General features: G+C 44.2%; 1 protein-coding gene across 17 annotated transcripts in view; it reads right to left on the reverse strand.

The window, feature by feature from the left end:
• The window catches only part of RALY (RALY heterogeneous nuclear ribonucleoprotein), an 85,125-nt gene that overhangs the window by 29,262 nt on the left and 39,932 nt on the right, over window positions 1-15,931 (reverse strand). Inside the window, exon 1 of one of the 17 annotated variants that reach the window (XM_007105894.4) lies at window positions 8,105-8,122. The exons of the other annotated variants lie outside the window; for them this stretch is intronic. The gene's annotated coding sequence lies outside the window, so the exon portion shown is untranslated. Of the gene's footprint in view, window positions 1-8,104; window positions 8,123-15,931 lie in introns of those variants that run through there. 17 annotated transcript variants of the gene reach the window in all.

Here is a 15,931-nt window from a genome sequence, read left to right on the forward strand (position 1 = left end):
ATTGCTGGGTCGTATGGTAGTTCTATTTGTAGTATTTTAAGGAACCTCCATACTGTTCTCCATAGTGGCTGTATCAATTTACATTCTCACCAACAGAGGAAGAGGGTTCCCTTTTCTCCACACCCTCTCCAGCATTTATTGTTTCTAGATTTTTTGATGATGGCCATTCTGACCGGTGTGAGGTGATACCTCATTATAGTTTTGATTTGCATTTCTCTAATGATTAGTGCTGTTGAGCATCCTTTCATGTGTTCATTGGCGATTTGTATATCTTCTTTGGAGAAATGTCTATTTAGGCCTTCTGCCCATTTTTGGATTGGGTTGTTTGTTTTTTTGACATTGAGTTGCATGAGCTGCTTGTAAATTTTGGGGGTTAATCCTTTGTCAGTTGCTTCGTTTGCAAATATTTGCTCCCATTCTGAGGGTGAGAGTACTAATTCTTAAAGACTTAGAATACAAGACACTTAAAATACTAAGATGGGAAACCTGCAGTTACTAAGCTCCTAATACTTGTTCCATACTGTGCTTGCATTTGTCCATACATTATATCATTTAATGCTTAGACAACCGTAAGAGATAGTTATCCTTTTATTACAGAGAAGAAAACCGAGGTTTGAAGAGGCTAAGTAACTTGCCCAAGGTCATTCAGCTAGAATACGATGAGCACCAGATTTCAAACCTAGGACTACCTGTCTCCCAATTCTTGGTTCTGTTTGGGGCTCTGCCACCATAATTACCAGAAGATCGATCACTAACCTTCTTCCCTAACCTTCCCTGGTCTCATCTGTCAAGTGGGAATAGTAATCTTTGCACTGCTGCCCTCAAAGAGTTGCTCTAAGACTCAAAGGCAATAATAGGTATGAAAGGGCTCTGTAATATATAAAGATATGAATATAAGGGGCACTTGAAATATTGTGAACAAATGTTGATATTTCCTTTCATGATTTTTTAAGGTACTTGAGGTTCTTGTAGGCTTCCCATGAAGTCAACTGTCCTTATCCCAGTCACCCCACCTCCCCGCCCCTCTCCAAAGTAGTGTTCCTTAGAATTTTCCAGTTAGGATTTTGGATAAACAGAAAACACGTCAACTTCTCAGTATTGAGTACTCTTTAGGCTAATTGTCAGAGTCACACTAAGCAGCCAATCTGCTTAAGGAGTCAGAAGTAAAAACAGCAGTGAGGGTGGGAGTGTTGGGAGGCCTGTAGATATAGGAGACTCCTTAAATAGTGGAACATGCCTGGGAAATAGGTCCAAAGGGTCATTTGGGACAGCAGATCATAGAAGCCTTTGTATGAAATCTATCCAGAAGATCAACAAGTACGTTGTGTATGGGAGTAGGAGGGGGCAGGGTTGGCCAGCTTCAATTTGTTCTGGGATGGACAACACCTTGGCAGGGCCCTGACCGTAGAAACAGTAGTAGATGAGTAGGACTCTCAACTCATTCTCTAGCCCAGCCTGGGATCACACCCTCATGATCCACACTGCTGTGGCCATCTGCTCCCTTCAGCTTCTGACAGAGTAAGGCCAAAAACAATAGCAAAGCATTCTTGGAACCAGGCCCTGGTCAGGGACAGATAATAAATAGCAAAGTCCCTGCTCGTAGAGAGGAAGGCACTGCACCAGCACAGTTGGAGCCTAACCAGAGGTTCTCTTGTAAAACAAAGTCTCTGGCTCATGGGGTATACATTCCAGAATTGTGTGAACTAAATGAATCAAAGGAGCATTCTTCTATGACTTAAGAGCACCTGTGGTGTCAGGAGCCCTGGATTCCAGTCCTCATTCTGGCATGAATAATTCAGTGAATCTGGGCAAATTACTTAACTTCTGTGGACCTCAGTTTACCAACATGTAAAGCAGGCTCCGTCTACCCCATGAGTTGCTATTTGTAGCCAGTGGCATAATAGTTGAGACATCTACTCTGTAAATGGCATGAGATGGAATAGTGGGAGCTGACAGAGCATTGGGACACATCGTCTTAAAAGTTCAGAGCCCAGTCTGGAGAAGACTTGAAATAAGCTCCTTTTCTTCCTCCCCAGGCAATTTAAGTCTGCTTTTCTCACACTGAAGTCATTCTTTGCATTTCTATTGAAGGGAGAGGGAAATGTGCCACTCAAGTATGGAACAGAAAGGCTGCCATCTTTCTACTTTTCAAAGTTTGTTCAGATTCACTGTACTGCAAAAGAGAGCAAAAGATTTGGATTTCTAATCCTAGCTTTTGTTAGTCAGAAGCTGTAAAACCATAAACAAGCCTCAACCTCTCTAAGCCTTAGTTTCCTCATCTGTAAATTGGTGGAAGATTTCCTAAGTCATAAGATTATAGTTAAGATTCAATTAATTAATGATGAAAGAGTGTTTTGTAACCCACAAAATGCCATACAAACATCAGTCATTACAGAGCTGTTTTCCCATCAGCTCATGAGTTACACAGGACAGTGGTTATCACTAAATTGACAGGTGAGATAATTGAAGCCCAGAGAAAATACTGATGGTAACACACAGCTCAACTCTGACTTCCTCCAACAAAGGTACTTATTCCTTTTATTTGTTATAGGAGTTATTTATTAGTTTGTTACCCTCATTAAACTAACAGATCTCTGGGGGACAGAGCTACATATATTTTATGCATTTTTGTACCTCAATGCCCAGCACTGGCACACCAGAAAGAGGCTAAAGAAATACTGGCAGTAGAAACACATCTAGAACACCCAGGACTCCTAATCCCAGGTATAGAGTTCTTATAACAGGAAGTGGCCCAAACCTCATAGACTGACTCATCATAACTTATCTCTTCCTCAATTCCTCCACCCTAGCAAGACTTTCCATTACTGGAGAGAGTCTCTAAGCCTTTGTAGGTGCTGATCCCTTAGCCTTGAACACTCCTCAAATGCTTCTTTGCTGAGCTAATTCCTATTCACCCCTCAGACTTGGAGGACTTTCTAATCTCCCCTAATACTGGGTCAGGTATTCCCTCTCCACCACCGCCCCCCATGTCTGTTTTATCATAGAATCCTAGCACACAGCATGTGTCAAAAGTATCTGTTGATGGTTGAATGACTGAAATAGTGGATCTAGAAATCCAAAGGAGATTCTTGGCCTGGAAGTCAGGAGGGCTGACTGTTTCTAATTCTAGCTCCACCACTGCTGTGCTCAGTGATCTCGGGCAAGCCCCAGTTCTTCCTGGACCATCCATAAATGAGCTATCACCTGTGAATGAACTCAAAAGCACCGACAATATATGAGACTTAGGCTCATGCTAAGTCCTATGGGTGAGGCACTTCTGAAGCCAGCTGTGTGCTCCAGAGTATGGGAGGCCCAATATCCTCACCCCACGAGCAGCACCAGGTACACTGAACTATGCTGTCAGCAGCCTCCCAGCCTGTTGGTTTACTTAATTTCTCCTGATGAAGTGCCAAGAATAAATCGTAGGTGAGCAGCAGAACACTTTAATGAGACCAGAGCCTAATGAATCTTTTCCTTCCTGTGTCAATTAGAATTTCAAAGCTAGGATCCCCAAGGACCAATTTATTGGGAACAGAGAGAGAAACCTTTTGTTCATCAACTGCTGCCTGAGCTACTTTCCCTGGTCCTGTATGTCTGCTATGTAACAATCTTGCTTACTCAGATATGCCACCTGGTGAGACAGACAATACTTCTAGGGTCTGAACTTGAGGAAGGAGAGGAGGGGTCTAGGGTGTTTCTGGGGGTGAGTGGGGAGGTGCTAAGAGAATCAGAGCAGCCCTGACTTGAATGCCACCTCCCAAGGATACTGGTCTTCAAAGAGCTAATAGCAGCAGATCAACTTGCCATTCACCCAGCTAAGTATCAGGTATTGTGTGACACCTATTTGCCTAGTATTTTGAATCCTCCCAACAATCCCCAAAGTAGGTATCAACAGCACTAATTTTTTTTGCAGCCGTACGGCGAGGCTTGCAGGATGGGCTCTCAGTTCCCCGGCCAGGGATTGAACCCAGGCCGCGGCAGTGAAAGCCTGGAATCCTAACCACTAGGCCACCAGGGAACTCCCTCAACAGCACTATTTTACAGACAGAGAAACTGTGGCTCTGAGAGATAAAGTAAGAATTTTAAGGAACTAAGGAACTAGTTGAGGAACTAGCTGCCAGTAGCTGATAGACAGGGATTTGAACTCACAATCTGAACTTGCAATTCCAGAGACTGGGCTCTTTCTATGAAACCACAGCAACCTTGCCCCAGGGCTGGCAGGGCCAGCGGCTGATGTCCTGAATGGCAGAGATGGCCTGTGGGCAGCCGTGGCCATGTTGGACACTTGCCACCAACACGCTGTCTTTTGTCCAGGCACAAGCAAGAGTGCCTGTGTATTGCTGGTCCTTCCATTCAATGACATTGGCAATCTCACCCCGAGAACATAATCCAAGTAGAGTCACCATTGACATTACCCCCAGACATCTTTTGATTTATGACGAGTTGCCAATCCTTGATCTAATAGCTCCCAGGTGCCTAGTTCTCTTGCCTCCCGTACTGTCCTCTCCAAGTCACACAGGGCCAGCCCAGTCGCCACTGCAATGTCATCAATAGAGACAAATTCTAAGGTGAGAAGGTAAGCAAGTCAGGTTTCCAAATGGTTATGAAATGGAATTTTAGGACTCTGGTGGGAAAAACACTTAAGAGTGAGGTCAAGGGCTTCCCTGGTGGCGCGGTGGTTGCGCGTCCGAGAGTGAGGTCAAGAGGTTTGTCCAAATTTAAAGAATTAGAAAATAGCAAGAACCGAAACACAGGCATATATTGAACCTTAACCTGGCATCTATCTACCAAGAGCAGGAATAATAAATACAGAAAAAAATGAGATCAGTGGTTTAAAATTTTTTTTAACTTTTAATTTTGAGATAATTATAGATTCACATGCAGTAATAAATACTTTTTTGGGGGGCGGGGGGTGCTGTGCCTCATGGCTTGCAGGATCTTAGTTCCCCAACCAGTGATTGAACCCAGGTCCTCGGCAGTGAAAGCTCGGAGTCCTAACTGCTGGATCGCCAAGGAATTTCCCAATAAATACTTTTTTTTTTTTTGCGGTACGCGGGCCTCTCACTGTTGTGGCCTCTCCCGTTGCGGAGCACGGGCTCCGGACGCGCAGGCTCAGCGGCCATGGCTCACGGGCCCAGCCGCTCCGCGGCACGTGGGATCTTCCCGGACCGGGGCACGAACCCATGTCCCCTGCATCGGCAGGCAGACTCTCAACCACTGCGCCACCAGGGAAGCCCCAATAAATACTTTTTAAAGGCACTTAGCACAGTGTCTGGCACATAGAAACCCACCCAAGAAGTGTTGGCTATTAGATAATTAGGAAAAAGGGAGAGGGCATTCAAGATGGGCTTTTTTTTTTTTTTTTTTTTTTTTGCGGTACGCAGGCCTCTCACTGCCGTGGCCTCTCCCGCTGCGGAGCGCAGGCTCCGGACGCGCAGGCCCAGCCGCTCCGCGGCACGTGGGATCCTCCCAGACCTGGGCACGAACCCGCATCCCCTGCATCGGCAGGCGGACTCCCAACCACTGCGCCACCAGGGAAGCCCCAGCATGGGCTTTTGAGGAAGAATTACTAAGTTTCTCTTTACAGAATGCTGAGGTATACCCATATAACACTTTAAATAATCTTTCCAATGATCCCATCAAGCAGGTATTAACATCCCCATTTTACAGATAAGAAAACTGCTCTCAGAAGTCAACTAACTTATCCAAGATTACTTTGTCCCAGTACATGCCAAAGCTGGTATTCAAATCCAGATATATCCAATTCCAAACGCTATGCTCTTTCTACATTTGCTTCTCTCAAGATAATACGGGCTGGGCTTAAAAGACAAGCCTGGATGTAGACTGGAGGTTAAGAGCAGGCTGCTGGTTAAGTAGGGGGGATAGCATGAACTAGGATGCGAAATTTAGCAACATACTGTCTTTGCAAAGAGTGGTAGTTCAAAGACATTGGCCAGAATAAAACAGTAAACTCACATGACAAAGACAAAATAAAAAGCTAAGGGGCAGATGGCAGAGGGTCACTGAATGCTAGCTGCTCTTGCCAACTATGCAGATCACAACTTGACTCCCCTGTGCTGGACACTAGAGAAAGAGAGGTAGCATGCCAAAACTGAAGATCCAGAAACTGGGAGGCAAAGGAAATCAAGTTCTACCACTAACTAGTTAAGTGGCCTTGGGCAAGTCACTTATCCTTTCTGGGTTTCTAATACCAGAGGATCAAACTAAAAGATGTCCAGGGACCTCTCTAACTTTGACCTTTCAGGAATCACTCTATTACCAGGTCATGTGTACAAATGTGAGTCTGGGAAATGCTAATGCTGTGATTAAGCAAAGAAGCCTGAAATGAAACAGAGTAATGGTATGACAGAAACCTTGGGTACAGGGATAGAGAAAGAGAGCTAAGTGAGAGAGAGGAGAATAAAGGAATTAAATGGGATCCAAGTTAATCCTGGATAAAAGCCAGAAGACAGCAGGCAGGCAAGGGAAGGGAGGCTGAACCAGGAGAGTTACCAATCCTGGCCTTCCTACTAACTTGCTATGTGGCCCTGGATATTAGCCTCATTTTCCCATTGGCCAAATGCAGGGTCCTATATGTTCTGGCCTCAGCTGTCCCCTCTCCAACCTTATCCCTGCTTCTTTCTCTTTGGTGCTGTTCCAACCACACTGTCTGCCTCCTAGTTTCTCTACAAACATGCTCTTATCTTGGGGCCTAGCCTGCATATCTTTCACACATAGGAAATAATCTAATAATTAATGATTTATTCATTTTCTGTCTCCCCCACTGAAACAAGTTTCATGAAGGCAGTCTTTGTTTTGTTAACTACCATATCTCAGCTACAAGAATAGTATCAGGCATTTGTTGAATGGATCCCTAAGGTTCCTTCCAATTCTGGCATGCTATGATTAACTTATGGGCTTACAGAACTTGTGAAAATCTCAGAAGTTCAAAGTTCAAGCCTGGGTGAACTGAGGTTTAACCTGTCCTTTTGGCTCCAATTTTTGATATTTGCTTTGCCTCAGAGGGTCTTCAAAAATCATCTCCAAATGTAACAATCACATCCTAACACACAACTACACACATGCACAAATAGACAAATATATACCACTTAATTCAAGTATTCTTATCATATGCTAGATGTGAAACACAGTATTTCCTTAACCTGGAAAACGAGGCCTTATGCAGTTTAGCCCCAACTTACTTTGATAAATTTAACCCTAACCACACTCCATTCCTGAAATCCTATGCTCTGGCTACAATGGACTGTTTACTCTTCTCTGAGACACACATGTAAGCTTCTGTGCCTTTGCCCTCATTGGTCTCTTTGCTTGGAAGCTACAGACTCCCCTTCTCAACTGCCAAATACTTCATCTTTCACGACTGTCAAATGTCTCATCTTTGAAGTCCAACTCAAATATCACCTCTTTTGTGAAGCCTTCCTTGATCTCTCAGGCAGTTAGTGTCCCCCCCTCCTCCAAGTTCCCAAAGCACTCCACATGCTTCCATTATAGTGATCATCACTGCCACCTACTTACTTTATCTACCTCTTCTCCTTGATCAGTTATGGGCTCCAAAGGCCTTGACCATGTGTTTGTCTTCTCCTTATCCCTAAGGACCTATCTCTGTGCCTGGCACAAATGTTTATCATATTGAATGATAACATGGCACCACAACTAATAACACTTCTTAACCTTCACTGGCACACTTGATCAGATAGTTCTTCCAACCAAAAGTTGGTTTCCCTCATACTTCAACCCACTAATATGAACTCCTATGGGACTGGAGAAGAAGCTGGAAAGAAAGAGGAAAAATAGTATTTGCAGAGCCTTGAATGTCATGCTAAGGACACTGGATTTTATTCTAGAGGTTTTATGAGCAAGAAAGTGATAGGAATAAGATTTGTATCTTAAAACCTATGGAGAGAAAAAGGGGGTTATATTTCAGGGTCAAAGACTGGAGATGGGGAGACAGGCTAGTTGACAATGAAAAAGTCTCAGTGAGAGAGGATTAAGATCTGGCCTTGGATGGTAGCACTGGGGATAAGAAGATGGGCAAAACATTTCAGAGACAAAACCACATAATGAAAGCAGTTGCCTACTTTACCTGAGTGAAACTCTGCTCAAAACAAACTTCCTCCAGGTGGAACTCTGTGACCTCTTTGCATCCAAGATGGCCCTGAGGGTAACCAGAGCAGGGAAAACGCCTCCATGACTAGGTGAAGGGGGAAGAAGCAAGTCTAGGATTAGCAAAGGCCAAGCTCTAAGCCAGTGAGTAGGGCTGTAGGAGACAGCTCAAGGTCCTGCTAATAGCTGCTACCTGCAGAAGTTTCCGCAAAGAAGTCGGGTCTGTGCCCTGAGCAGAAAGATGCCCTCCTGACTTGGAGAGCTCTAGCCAGCTTTAATACCAGAGACTCTGATGATTTTCAGCGGTGCTTTGTTAAGGAAAATTATCCAAAAACTGGAAGTAAGGGGAAAAAGATAACTGTGTGAACTCTTAAAGTCACGTTAGGACACTTTTTTTAGTATGTATCTGAGAGTCATCTGATACTCTTGGAGAATGGAATTTTGTTTGACTTACTGTTCACAAACAGGGCCCAAATATTTTAAAACTCTGCAAAGTTAGAGGTTAACATATAGCAAACTGAGAAGTAGAAAAGATAACATGAAATGTTACATTTTCATTAGGACATTAATCAATTTTGGATCTAATTTAGCAATCTCATTTCAGCAATCCTTTTTCCCCTAAGAACATAAATCCAGTTTCTCAGCTATTCTCTTTCTGCTGGTTCCCACAGTGAGTTAAACAAAACTTCACACATGCTCACCACATGGATGAGAATAATGCCCTGACATAGCACACACATCCACAGGCCTGCCTACCTACCTCACAGGAACCAGATGCCAGGAGGCAAAAGAAGCCTGACATCCAGGCACAGAATTTCAGTGAAGTGAAACAGGTGGTCACTTATGAAATGACATAAAGCTTAGTGTAGCAGAAAGGGCACAAAGCTGAGAGTCAGACCTGCCACTAATTCATTGTGTGACCTTGGGCCTATTACTTACTGCCCCTTGCTGGGCCTCAATTTCACAATTATAAAATGGGTAAGTTGATCTAGGTCAGTGTTGTTTTATAAACTGTGTTCCTGGCAACTCTGCAGGTTTAAGGCAGATGCCTCAGAGCCTGTCTTTGATGAGGGTAAGGGGGAGGCTGGACTGGTGGACTCTGGGCCCACCACTGCCACTTCTAACAGAGCAGCTCTGTTTGAGATGTTGAATTATATGTTTAAATAAAGGGCTCCTCCATAAACTTGATAACTGTTAGTTAAGATCTCTTCCCACTCTGACATCCTAAAATTCCATCATTTTATGGCAAATGATCCTGGGGACAATACAGAGCCAAAAATATCTCCTCTTACCCTATACTTAAAAACATATTAGAAGAGGGTCTCATGAAGAAGGCCCTAGCAGTTGAGTAGGAAAGGGTGAAAAGGGGACAAGTGGGCAGAGGAGGGCTCAGAAAAGGGCAGAGGGCTTCCCTGGTGGCGCAGTGGTTGGGAGTCCGCATGCCGATGCAGGGGACACGGGTTCGTGCCCCGGTCCGGGAAGATCCCACATACCGCAGAGCGGCTGGGCCCGTGGCCCATGGCTGCTGGGCCTGCGCATCCGGAGCCTGTGCTCCGCAACAGGAGAGGCCACAGCGGTGAGAGGCCCACGTACCGCAAAAAAAAAAGAAAAAGAAGAAAAGAAAAGAAAAGGGCAGAGACTAAAGGCCTGCCCCTTTTGCAAATGAAGATTGAGTGGAACCCAAGGCCAGGGACAGAACCCTTTCAGGGAGGGCTTAGATTCACTGGCCTTATCAAGACTAAGGAGTTGGACTCTAGCCCCTGACTCTGCCACATAAAGGCAGATGCCTTCAGTTTCCTTAGACTAAAATCTCTACAAGTAAGGTGCTTTGTAAACTGAAAAATGATTACAGATTTGAAGACCTATTAGAGCAATCTTATTCTTAAATCTTTTATATTATTTTCCTCTCCTGCCAGGTCCCTGAAGGAGGCTCATCACACTTGCGATGTATAGACCCTCTCTCTTCCTTCCTTACATTTCAGAGTTGGGCATACAAGGGGCTTATTGCCTGGAATATTCCCCTCATTCAACTTTGAAAATGACAAGTACAATTCTTACTAGGGAGTCCATGTTCCATGTTGAAGATGGAAACCTGGTCTCTCGCTTAGTGATTGGACCTCTGGGCCACACACGTGGATCCTAGAGAAGTTGGTTTGAGGCAGGGCAGAGCAGAAGAAACTCATGGGAAAATGCACTGAAGGCATGGAGATATTCCCATTATACTAAAGCCACTGCATACCCCTTCTTGGGCACTCTTGAACACTCTACCCTCCTGGAAGGGCAGAGGCCAGAGGCAGTATGGTACTCAGGAAAGAGCTTACTATACTAAATGCATGGGGTCTATGGAAGCAGGAGGACCCGAGTTCAAAACCCAGCTCTTTCACAGACTAAGTATACGAACTCTGGCAAATTCATTTACTTCACTGAGCCTCAGCTTTTCCCTCTGGAGCTATTAATAACTTAATGAGTTATAAAGATTAACGAAGATAATTTTAACTTAAAACACCTATGACAATACCTGGCACATAGTAGGCACCTGATAAATGTGACTTCCATCAACAGGGAAAGGGCAAATAGCAAAAGATGACTGAACGTGATTCACATGACAGGTAGGGAGGACTAGGGGACGAACCCCAGTGAGTAGATCAGAGCCATGAGTGGCTCAGAATGGGAATGGGCTGATTTGGAGAGTCTGTTGTGCTATTCTAAGAGCATCTGGATCCTGTACCAGCCAAAGCAAATCAAACAGGAGTGCTTATGAAGAGCTTGTTTCTAAAACAAGTACGGGCTGTGTTATTGACACACGCCACAGGGGAATTGAGAAGACTGTTGGCAGAGATGTGAAGAAAGCTGACAAGCTTTCAGTTCCAATCTTTGCTACTACCTACGTATGGGTACAGCTGACCTTGTCTCCAGAGGAGAAAACCCTAGACTGAGACACAAGAGACCGAGGTTCTGGTCTGAGCATGACTCTGAGCAGGCGACATCATCTCTCAGGCCTCAGTTTTTTCTTTCTCCTCCAAATAATAACAATTCTTTACATGCCTACTCTATTATTACTATCCTCATTTTCTATGGCTCAGAGAAATTAAGCTAATACAGGCAGGCATCTGAATTCCAGGTCTGCTGTTAAAGCCAGTAGTCTTTCCACTCTATTGCATCATCTCTCAGTGTTAACTGACGGGGTGAAACCAGGTGGACCAAGGCATTTGAGGACTTGAAAATTTTATGATTCTTAGCAGCCTGAAATTGTGGTTTCAAGAGCATTCTAAACATATACTGTAGTGCTAACCTGCTAGTTAAGAAGCCTTCTCCTATAAATGAAATCCTCAACACCAAGGGCAAAAGCTGAGTACAAGCCAACTTGAGAGCCAGAGGAGAGCGGACAATGAAATTTTAGGAAGCCCTGAAGAGGCCCTTGGAGAATACATCGCCTAATTCATTTTACAGATGGGAATACAGACGCTGCAAAAAGAGAAACAGCTTGACTGGGAACACCCAGAAAGTGGGTGACAGAGCACAAACTGGGTTCTATGCCTCATGGACTCTCTCATACTCATTATCTACTCAGTCTCCAACATTCCAGGCCATTCTGATTTTCTCATTGATACTTTTTTTCCAAATGCTGAGTGACAGGCAGGTCACTGCCCCACTCCCAAACACTTCTCATTGTAGGTAACGGCTCTTTCTTTCTGTCTCTGCTGCAGCGTTAAGCAGGACTGAATCTGAGTCTTCTCTTTTGGCCCCCTCCTCTTTTTTTCCTTTGAATGACAGACAAAGTGCCTTTGGAGGCACAGAACTGGAAGAGACATACCAGCAATTATAGAACAACTTTCTACTTCATTCCCTCTTTTTGGAGCTGAGGAAACTGAGGCCCAGAGATATTAAGTGCTTTCCCAAGGTTGAGTTAGTAGAACAGGCTTAAGAGCCTAGGTCACAATATTCACCTTCTACTACAATCTGACACTGAACATAGGGTATCAGAATTTATTTCAACCACTAGTGGCTGAACACCAATCCAGGCCAGGCATTTTTTCTTCATCTCCTATTAGCATCACAATAACTGTATAGGCATTATTGTTCCCATTTTGCAAAGGAGGAAACTACAGCTCAGAGAGGTTAGTCACAAAGGAAATGAATGTCACAGCAAGGATTCAAATCTTTGGCTTTAAAGCTTCCTCTCTTTCCCCAGCAGCATATAGCCTGAGGTTTTTAAGAATATACACAATGGTGGGAAAGTTGGAGTTAATTAATCTTCCTAAAGACCAGTTATCCTGTAGATAACTTTGTCTATTGCCCTATGCACTTAAGTACACTAACTCTTGATATATTATGCTAACTGAGGAGATGGGGAGGGATTCGAAGGTAAGGGAGACCAGTAGAGACTCCTGATACAAAATGACAGATAACTCAAAAGAAGCAATTTCTGCTTTTGTGTTAACGTGATCTTTTGTAGGATAGTTTTGGGGCTTTTTTCTGCATCTGCCCCATTAGGTCATAAGTCCCCTTTATTCATGTCCTACTCATCTCAAGATTCTGGTATCACACTTGCTGATGGACCTTGGTTTCCTGATTTATGGTTTCCCAGCTTGGGTTTTTGATCTCTTGGCCTTATTCTTAGGCTCAGATCCCTACCTCTCTGCCACAGTCAACGGCCTTAAAACTGCCCTCTAGGAGCTGTCAGTCACTCTTCTGTCAGGCTTGCTGCTCCAGTGGGACACAAACATGCCTCAACAGGCAAAAATCTTCAACAAAACATTACTAAACCCAAACCAACACCATACAAAAAGGATTATGCACTATAACCAAGTGGGATTTATTCTAGGAATGAGGTTGGTTTAAAATCCAAAAATCAGGGGCTTCCCTGGTGGCGTAGTGGTTGAGAGTCCGCCTGCCGATGCAGGGGACATGGGTTCGTGCCCCGGTCCAGGAAGATCACACGTGCCGCACAGCGGCTAGGCCCGTGAGCCATGGCCGCCGAGCCTGCACGTCCGGAGCCTGTGCTCCGCAACGGGAGAGGCCACAACAGTGAGAGGCCCACGTACTGCAAAAAAATAAAAAATAAAAAATCCAAAAATCAATAACATAGTGCCATGTTAGTAGAATAAAGGATAAAAACCACACAAACAAAATCCAACATCCATCCATAATAAAACCTCTGAGTAAACTACAAATAGAAGAGAACTTACCTGGCCTGATAAAAGAAGTCTACCAAAAAACCCTACAGCTAACATCATACTTAATGGTGAAAGACTGAATACTTTCTCCTTAAAATTGGGAACAAGGTAAGCATGTCTGCTTTCACCAATTCTGTTCAACATTGTACCGGAGGTCCTAGCCGGTACAGTCATGCAGAGCGATTTTATGGACATAAGATTTGTCATTCCTCTACTCAAAACTCTCCAGTGGCTTCCTATTTCACTAAGAATAAAGCCCTACATGATCTGAGTCCCTGTCTACCCTTGTGACTTCTTCTCCATAATCCACTCTCCCTATTGCTCACTTCATCTCTAGCTACACTGACCTCCTTTGGTTCCTCAAGACACTAAGCATGCTCCTGTTTTAGGGTTTCTGAACTTGCTGAACTCTATGCCTGGAATGTTATTCCCCAAGATATACACATAGCTCATACTACTTCAGCTCGTGCATATTTCTGAACAGATTTTATTTTCTCACAGAGCCCTTCTTTCATCACACAGTCCCTCCCTATTCCCTTACCCTGCTTTCTTTCTTTCTTTCTTTCTTTTTATTTATTTATTTTTTTTTTGCGGTACACGGGCCTCTCACTGTTGTGGCCTCTCCCGTTGCGGAGCACAGGTTCCGGACACGCAGGCTCAGCGGCCATGGCTCACGGGCCTAGCCGCTCCGCGGCATGTGGGATCTTCCCGGACCGGGGCACGAACCCGTGTCCCCTGCATCAGCAGGCGGACTCTCAACCACTACGCCACCAGGGAAGCCCTCCTTGCTTTATTTTTATTCCTATGTATTCATTTGTTTATCTTCCACTAGAATTTAGGATACAAGAGAGAAAACTATTTTCTTCACTGCTACATTTCAAACACTTAAAACTGTGCCCGGCACATGGTGGACACTCAATAAATACACACTGAATGAATGGACATCTTTAAAAAGATATTCATGTATAGGAGAATGAATAAAGGTGGGGTTGGGAGGGTGGGAACCACTGTCCCAAGAGTCTGAGAGGGACCAGGGTTTTAGGTCATGGAGAAAGAGCCAGTGTAGAATAGAAAAAACTTGGTTCTCTAAAGCCAGATTCTTCTAAGTTCTAAGCTTAGTCTTCCAGTCACTGCCTGTGTATACCTCTCTAAGTCTCCGTAATTTATAAAATGAGAATATCACCACCTACCTCCCAAGCTGTTATGAAAACGAAATCAATTTATGTAGAGTATTCAATATAGCACCTGATAATATAGTAGATACTACAAATAATTAAACATTCTCTGACACCTCTGTCCCTCAAGAAGAACCTAGAACTACCTTAAAAATTACCTAGCTCCACCTTATTGAAATGCATAGATGTCTATAGGGCTGTTGCCCCTAACGTTTGACCTTCATACCCATTTTAACTTCTCTTTCTTATCACTCTTCTTTTACCTCTCCCTTGCTGTTAGCTTTCAGCTCTCACCTCTAGCTGCTGCTAATATAGCAGCTCCTCCTCCCCTTTTTATACGCTGCTCTTAATCTTATGGAGGATTAGAAACCAGATTGCTAAGCTTGTTACAACAACACGTAAAAATAGGAATAAATTAGCGCTGTGCAAGGTCTTAAGGATGACAATGCTTTGCTACCTTCTTGTTTTTCAGTTGGACTCTGGAAAATTGAGGATGTTAGATAAATAAGATACTATATGGATATCAGTATATTATACAATATTTTACATAGAATCATTCATATTTTAAAATAGTCAATAGTGGAACTTCTTCCCAGGGCAGTTGTCACGAAAACAATAAAAGCCAAGCTTGATGCCCAGGCCATGTAAAGGCCAGAAGCTATAGAACATTAGATTAACCAAGACAGAAAGAGAGGACAGCAAGAGTCTGGAGATTCAGAATAGGAGGGAAGGTTGGCCAGTGTGGATTCCAGGAGCACCAGGTTGGAGGACAGATCCCTCTGTGCACCCTCAGGCAGGCAGAGGGAAGAACAGAATGCCCCTTGTTACAGAGTATGAAGAGAGTGACCTATGTCACTGGCCAAGAGCGAGGGAAATGGTGGGAAAACTGGAATGCCCACGGCCTCTGATAAGATATGAGGCTGCAGTGCAAGTGCCTTTTTCACTAGCAGTTGGAGGGTGGGCACTGGGGGAAGGCAGGGAACCTAGGGCCAGAAGAGGAATAGCCCTCCTGTTCTAACATGCTGGGGATGGACTCTTGAAACCAACTATAATATCTGTACTGGCAGTGGACTTGGAGCCAGGCTGTGTGAGGGCATTTAAACCTACACTCTGCAGCCCACATGCTGCAAATCATGGCTGTCAATGCTACCTGGTTTTGTCTCTGTGCCCTGGAAAGACTGAACTTGTGGAAAGACTGAACTTCCGGTAGGGCCTGCAGAAGGAGAGGAGGAGAAGGGCCTGGGAGAAAATTTACAGTGTAAATTTCCAAGGCAAAACCTTCCCTTTTACCTTTGGGGAGTGGGGTGGCAAATAGGTCAGGGACTGAGATGCCAAGGATACTTATAACACTTTCTTCTCACCTTCTCTCATTTCAGTCATGCTGTTTTACAGTTCACAAAGCTTTCCAACTTGCATCTCCCATTTGATTGTCTACAATATCCTGTATGGTTGGTG

Source organism: Physeter macrocephalus, chromosome 14 (genome assembly GCF_002837175.3).
Source record: "Physeter macrocephalus isolate SW-GA chromosome 14, ASM283717v5, whole genome shotgun sequence".
Classification (NCBI taxonomy): Eukaryota; Metazoa; Chordata; class Mammalia; order Artiodactyla; family Physeteridae; genus Physeter; species Physeter macrocephalus.